Below are 8279 nucleotides of genomic sequence, written 5' to 3'. Positions count from 1 at the left end.
TCTCCTGGCTCTGATTCATCTTGAGAAGGTTACAATGAGATTAGATCCAAACATCATAACGATTCCGTAGTTATGGATAAATTACGTGCGAAATTGAAGTCCAAATCTCCAGTGCAACAAGCACCCCAAGAAGCAGAGAAAAAAATTGAAGGTGTTACAACACGTCTTAATTTTCCAAAGGTGTGAGTTCTTTTATTCTGTATTGTTATTTTTCTTTTTAAATCTCAATTTTTTGAATACATTTCAATGTATCATTCTTAAAGTCCGTAATGATACATTTAGTCTTTTTTTTTGATATGGGCTAAATGTATCAGATAAATTATTTTGTATCTATTAATGTTGATATGCACTTTGTATGATGATACATAAGGTTCTAATATGGATTTTGTTATTATGTTCCTGATACATAAAATATATTGCTTTTTATAATGGTCATGATACATCATGTACTAATCATAATACATAAGGTATTACTGATTTTGCGTTGTTCATGATACATTAATTTATGTTTTTTCTGTTGTTCTTAATACATAAAGGCAAAACAAAGTGTCTTATATCAATATACACAAGCTCTATATGTATACTTATTGGTCAAGCACCTGATACATAAATTCACTTTGTATCATCTATTTTAATGTATCATGTTATGTTATATTTTCAGAAAATCAGATATACAATGTATCAGGTACAAGTCGTATTTATTCATTTATTCTGTCAATGCAGGGTCTGAAGTATGTGATAAAAAAGATTCCGTCTTATTCTTTGAGATTCAGCACTACATATACCACTAAATATACTGCTAATTTTATTGATGATTTCAAATCATCAATAGGTGAAGAAAGTATTCAGTTCTTTAGGCAAACCATCTTTGGTCACTATCTATATATGCCACCGTGTAACTTTCAAGTTCAAATCATCAAATGCCTCTTACTTCTTCAGGTGGAGCAGAAAAACACAAATGAATTGCACATTCGGCACGTTTAGGATAACGTACTCCATTTCACAATCAAAGAATTTTCTATTATTATCGATTTGCACTGTACCGATAATATCAATGAATTTTGTTATCTGGATGCACCCCTAAGCAGATTTTTTTCTAGATATTTCCCTGGTGCACAAAATGATATAAACAAAGGACGTTTGGTCCAATATTTCCTGATGGAAGGATGGAAATCTAATGAAGACACTGTTCAGATGGTTATTCTATACTTTGTCCACACCTTTGTCTTTTGTCAACTAGGTGATTCACCTATTTCACTTGATGAATTTAGGATGGTAGAGGATGACAAATATGAGCAGTTTTCATGGGGTAAAATAGCATTTTCCAAACTAATAAAAAATATGAGGCATGAATTTACTAGTGCCAAGCAAATGTATCATTTGGGCGGCAAGCCATACGCTCTCAATGCATGATTTTACGAATGTGCATCTCAGGTCCCTTTTGAAATTGCCGTAAGAGTGGGTAATCATGTTCCCAGAATTTTTGTTGTTGCGGTCAAGCCCAAATTTGAGACCTTCATGTCTAGCATTTTCAGTGAGGTATATTTCATAAAATCTTATTCATATTTTTATCAAATGTATATATCATCTGTTGCTTATTAACTGTAGTTTAAGATTATTCATTTTTCAATTCTGCTCTGATTCAGTATACATAACATTTATGATACATTCAATAGTCTTGAATCTGATACATTATATCTCTATCATGAACTCATGATACATACTCTCAATAATATTGGTTCTGATACATTAGATCTGATATATTAGATTTCTATCATGAACTCATGATACATATTGACAATAATCTTGGTTCTGATACATTAGACTTCTTTCATGAACTCATGATACATACTGATAATAGTCTTGATTCTGATACACACGACTCCTGTCATGAACTCATGATACATAATGATATTTGTTTTTATTTTTTCTGCTTTTTACTCTATTTCTTTTCAGTATACATGCTCCAATATTGTCTCAACTCAAGATGGTATGAAATCACTTGACATTCCTAGCAGTGAACCTCCTATTGAAGCTACTACATTAGCTGCCAAGGACAAATTAACGGAACCTCAAGAACTCTCCGAATTTAAGGACTTTTCAACTAAACCACCCAAAGAATTGTTAAGAAGATCTGACCGTGTTGCTGATATATCTTCTCCATCTCCTTCCAAAAGAAGAAAGATTGCCCTTGGTAAAAAATCCATTCCAATAGAAACGGCTAACAAAGACGAAGATGTCATACCACCTAAGCCATCAAAAAAGCCTATTTCTACTACTACAGAACCAGTGGCAAAGTCAGTGGTAGGAGCTGAATCTTCCGGTCAATCGGACCAAATTGTTCATGTTGAATTCAAAGCATTAAATAAGTCTCTAAAGAAATACCTAAAAACATACGTAAGTTATTAGTATAGGATTTAAGTTAGTCAATATACTTTTAACAAGTTAATATATTCTGATTTTTGAAATTATTGTTTTTAGGTTGATCGAAAGTTCTAGCGACTCGAGAATAAAATCGATTAAAATCATACCGATCTCTTGAATTTCATTGTGAATATAGTTCACCCACCCTCCAAGGTATAGTGTTTTTTGTTAAAACACTTAAATTCATTAGTATATTTTAATTTTTGATTTTTATAACATTATAGATCCCTGATCATGACATGACTGGCACATTATCTCTAATTCAAAATGATGATTTTGTTGAATAATTCCATGTGATTGAAGAACCTCAACCACCTACTATATTGAAGGATAAAGTAATGATCAAATTAAATCTGATGCCCCTGAATCACATGAACAATCTCATGGCCAAGAAGATATGCAGGTACATAAATCATGTATAAATTCATAAGTTTATTTTTTTAATTGTTATACTTATTAACTACTTAATATGTTTAATAGTCATGTATCAGATCTACATTTTTCCATTTTAATAGTTAGTTACAGATGTAATTGTTATTATTATAATTATAGGAAGCAGAATCATACAATAATCCACAACAAATGAAGGATGTATCACCACATGCCTTGAAATCAGATGCTGCAAAAGTGTTTGAAGAGGCTGCTATTGTTGATACATTAAAGGTAATGTATCAGAACATATTATGAGATACAGTTAATATATATATAAGTTTATTATTGAAATTATACATTTATTTTAGGATAATGCATTAGAAGAACCAAATAAAGATGCAACTGACACTTCTGATAAGACTGAGAAAATGGAATAACAGGTTGAGCAAATTGATAAAGATAAAATCAAGCCTGGGTATCGATAATCTTTTCACTCTTGTATCTGATTCATTAACTTTTGTACTAGTTAGTGTTACAAAAAAATCAGAATATACTAAATTACTTATAATTTTTATCATTCTTCTAAAATAGGATTCCACAACTTCAACTTTGATATCGTCTGAAACTAGAGAAGTGGTAGATGCTCTTGTATATGGACTTTTATTACTGGTCACACCATTGACTGCTGTTAGTCATGAAGAAGTAATCCAGGCTGAATGTGTACTTCCTGATAGCCAACTGCCTACCACTCTTCCATCCAAATACGTTGTGTTGCCGGATAATGCGAAGACACCTCTTCCACGTAGTAGGATGTCTTCAAAGATCTTACAATTGCCGTACCTAAAAATATTTGGATCAAGTGAAAAAGGCAAGGATAGTATGCCTACTGAAAGGTATTAAAAGTACCCTTTTGAAGGTTTTGGCATATGCTATAGGCCTCCAACAGAGATAATCACCGAATACTCCCAATGGATAGATAAATGACTATTAAAATTGCATGCAAACAAGTAAGTATTATATTAATAAATTATTAACTAAAATTTTTTATTATATAATTACTCTTAATTTAGTGTACGTTCTCATTCAGGAAACCAAACAAGGAACACTACAAAGCTAAGTACTCTTCATTCGATTTTGAAAAAATAGGCTTTATAGTGACATATCCACAAGATAAGAACTGGTTCTATATCATGTCGCAACCAAACATATGATGGAATGATGAGGTAAGTTATAATATTTCTATCTTTTATAAATTTTTGTTGATCTGCCACAAGTTATTGTCTGATACATGTATATTCATTTTTTTCAATGTATCTGATTCATAAGTTCAATGTATCAGATACATATTTTACAGATGTATCTTGTGTGTTACCAACTATGTATCATGTTGTTTATCTAATATTTTCTTACATTGTGCAACACATCGATGTAATATTTTACTACCTTCGGAAGAAGTCCAAGATTTAGTTGGCCAATCAGTATAGATACACAACAACAAGCTGTATCTTTAAAGTTTACATTGAATCTGCACACACACGATACTACCACATTTCTACTAAATTTTCTACCCAAGAAGACATGATACGCGCCTCGGTTGTAGCTCATCACGAGAGGTCTGTCAAGAACATAATCAGAGGTTTCTCAATTCTTGCGGCTTGCCATGACATTTGGTAGATAAGGTATATATCCCGGTCAACTGTGACAGTGATTTTCATTGGGTGCTAGCTGTTATTGTGCTGTGAGAGAGGATGATACGCGTGTATGATTCATCCTTTGGATCAAGAAGAACAAACACTTCACCAGAGATTCAAAAGATAGTAGTAATGCTACCAACATACCTTCAAGATAGTGGATTTCTCGAGAAGACTGAGCTTATTGATTGGTCATTACTTGATTCATACAAGGATAAATAAATCGAAAATTTTCTTAAACCACAACACCCATTTCGGGTAGAATATGTTGAAGGCATCGCGCAACAAGGGAGAGACAGCTTGTGAGTATTATAGATTATGCATATTTTATTAAGTTTTTGTCTTTTAGTTGTTTTAAAGTGGTTTACTTCTGATTTTGCAAGGATTGTAATGTATCTATGGATGCTTTCGCTGAATATCTAAGTGATGAAATTTATATTCCATCTACTGGACTAAATGCCCAATACCTCCATTCAAGATATGCCTCGAAAGGCCAATGATGGTTATATCAATAAAAACAACGATCCACCAAAGCTCAAGAGAGATTTCATTTCTCCTGTTCAAGGAGAAATAGTGGATGTCGAGTAGTTTTTTGAACTTGGTAGAAGTAGAATGTAGACATTTATTTTTGACAGAAATAGTGAACATTGTTTTGGCTATATAATATTTGTAAGATTGTTTTGATCAACTATTGTGTTAATATTTTGCTGTGCAACTTCTTATGCATTCAATGAATCTTAATTCAATGTATCTGATATATTTCTAAAATAAATTTGTATCTTCTATGTATCAGATATAAAATATTACTTATTCAAATGATACATAACATCAGAATTGGTATCAGAGACATACCACTGATGTATCATTTTTATAGATTAGTTATAGGTTATGTATCTGTAACTTATCAAACTTAAAATTTAGATCTTAAACTCTTTGAATTTGAGATGCAGTATATCAAATAAGTCCAAATGAATATCAGATTTGTTGTTGATACATAATTTTTTAATATATTAGATACATATTATTTCTTACGTATCATGTCTTGTGGAAGGTACATCTTTATGATGTATCATTTAAATATATCAGTTGAATGGTTATGTATCATTTGAGTATCTTTCAAACTCACATCTTAGTAGAAAGGCTACTTATCAGTTGTTGTTGAATATATTTTTTTGTTGGTCACTTTCTTTACTCCTCTCTATTTTTAAGTTTAAGTATCTACATTACTTTCAATATATATTAATTCAATGTATCATATACATGTCCAAAATAAATCAATACCATCCATAAATCAGTTAAATAATGTTACTTATTCAAATGATATATAACATCAGTTCATAATATTTCTTACGTATCATGTCTTGTGGCAATGAAAGATCATGTGTCAGTGAAAGGTCATGTATCAGTATTCATTGTGACAAACTCAAATCTCAGTTGAAAAGCCATGCATCAGTATGCAATGTATCATTATTTTGATGTATCTGATACATTTCAAAAATAATTATGTTCAGTTCAAATATCAGTTATAAATTGATACTTATTCAAATGAGACACAAGAAAAATAACTCTTACAAACATACATAAAATTGAAAGAACTGAATATTCTGATTATTACCAACTAAATATATGATACATATTATGAAATATAACCAATAAAATAATTTAATACTGCTTATTTCTCTCTAAAATTTAATGTATCATTTTCTAAAATTTCAGATAACAAGTAGTACAATTTTAAAAAAGAGTCAATTAATAACTAAACAACAAATATCTATTGAATTTCTCAATAATTCAAAAATTAAGATACATTCTTATTTCAAATAATTAAATGACATTTATTCAAATTCAAGATAAATCTATATTGGAAGTTCAAAGTATCAATAGTATTAATGTATCATAAGAAGACTGTGTTACTTCTCCTCAAATACAAAAATGCAAGTTCGTCGGTTATGATCTTCTTGTCCACAACGTCCACACCAATTTGTGTTTGATGTTAGCTTCTCATTTGAGTTTTTTCCCTTCTTTTCCTTGGTCGTCCAGACATCCTTTTGAATCTAGGCGGTGTTGACACCCAATTTTGACCGACCTATAATTATTTTTTTCTTTTTTTTGAATTATTATCTTAATAGATAAGCATTTTTTTAAAAATTATATATATATATATATATATATATTATTTTATTTTTACAAAAATAATAATAATAATAATAATAAAAATTATATATTTTGGCGTTCATAGCTCATAATATATATTTTTTCTATTTGTTAATATTATTAATATTTTTTTTATCGTTTATGAAAATAACAAGCTTTGTACATTCAAATATATTTTTTTTCTTTTTTCCGCATTATTTAGTATATATTATACGTGTGTGTGTTTGCTTTGTATAGATATTACTTAATTAAGTATATTTTACTGATTTACTTATTCATATTAATTTGTGCATATTGCATACCTATTTTAATACGACTTATATGCATATGCATATAAGGTTATTACTTAATTAAGTTTATTGTGAATTTTAGTTAATATGTATGTCATATCTATTTTTAGTATATACATAGTATTTCTTTATAAAATATGTTATTTACTAAGTTTATTTTTTGTAATTTACTTCTTCATATTAATATATACGTATTTTAATAGGTCTTATGTACATATGTATATAAAATGGTTATTATTTAAGTTTATTATATATTTTAATTTGTTTATGTTAACATACCTATTAAACATCTATTTTTAGTATGTAATATATATAAGTGGCATTTATGTGTATATATACACAAATATTTATATTGTATGTACATGCATATTTACTTTACATATATAATATTATAATTTTATAGATTTATGATTTTACTTATTCAACATGTATTTGACAACTAATTATATGACATTTTATTTGTATGACTACTTATAATTATATCCTAATTAAATTTAATGTAATCTATTTTTATATCAAATTATAATCTCAATCATAGATTACATTTTGATCGGACTCCCTCTCTAAACTCTCAACCTAACTCCCTCTCTCTACTCTTCATCTTCTCCAAAGAGAAGAGAAGACACACCCGCCGCCATCATCTCTCCCGCTCCACTCTTTCTTCTCTTCCTCACGCTGCAACCAGCAGCCCCTCCGAGCAGCATCCGCCGACGTAGCAGCCACGGCGAGATGCTGTCCAGCAGCCAACCGCTCGAACCTGCTGTCCAGCGCTACTCCTTCAGCTGCGACAACGCGCGCAACGGCTCCTCAACAACAAAACTCGTCGCCTGCAACAACAAATCCAGCGAGCCAGCAGCAACAACGAACCAGCTCCTCAGCAACCAGCCGCTCGACAGCAGCGACGGCAACAACCTGTGACAGCAGCGGCGGTAGCAATATCGACGGCGGAAGGAGCATCGATGCTCCAGTCAAATGACCAGCAACTCTGGCCAGTGACGAAGTTGGAGAACGCCGTCATGATGCAAGTCCAAATCGATTGGAGATTGTTTGTCAAAGACGGATCTTTAAAGATCCGTCCGGGTATGTTCATTTCAATCTCAAAATTTGTCACTTCAAATTTTGTTTCTCTGTTAATTGATTAGTAAATTTTATTGTTGGTTGATTTTACTAAATTTTTGGTTGATGTTTGTCTATCAATTTCCTTCTAAATTCGTATATTGTCACATATCTATTCAACTCTATTTTTACCAAAATTACTAATTTTGGGTTCATGGATTTGGTTCATTCATTATGTGTGAAAATTTGATGTATTGAGTATTTGTGTGATCTGTTTTATGGCATTACCTGT

The sequence above is a fragment of the Solanum dulcamara genome, chromosome 10 (genome assembly GCF_947179165.1).
Source record: "Solanum dulcamara chromosome 10, daSolDulc1.2, whole genome shotgun sequence".
Lineage (NCBI taxonomy): Eukaryota > Viridiplantae > Streptophyta > Magnoliopsida > Solanales > Solanaceae > Solanum > Solanum dulcamara.
The sequence above is the reverse complement of the archived record's forward strand: the minus strand, read 5'-3'. Positions refer to the sequence as shown.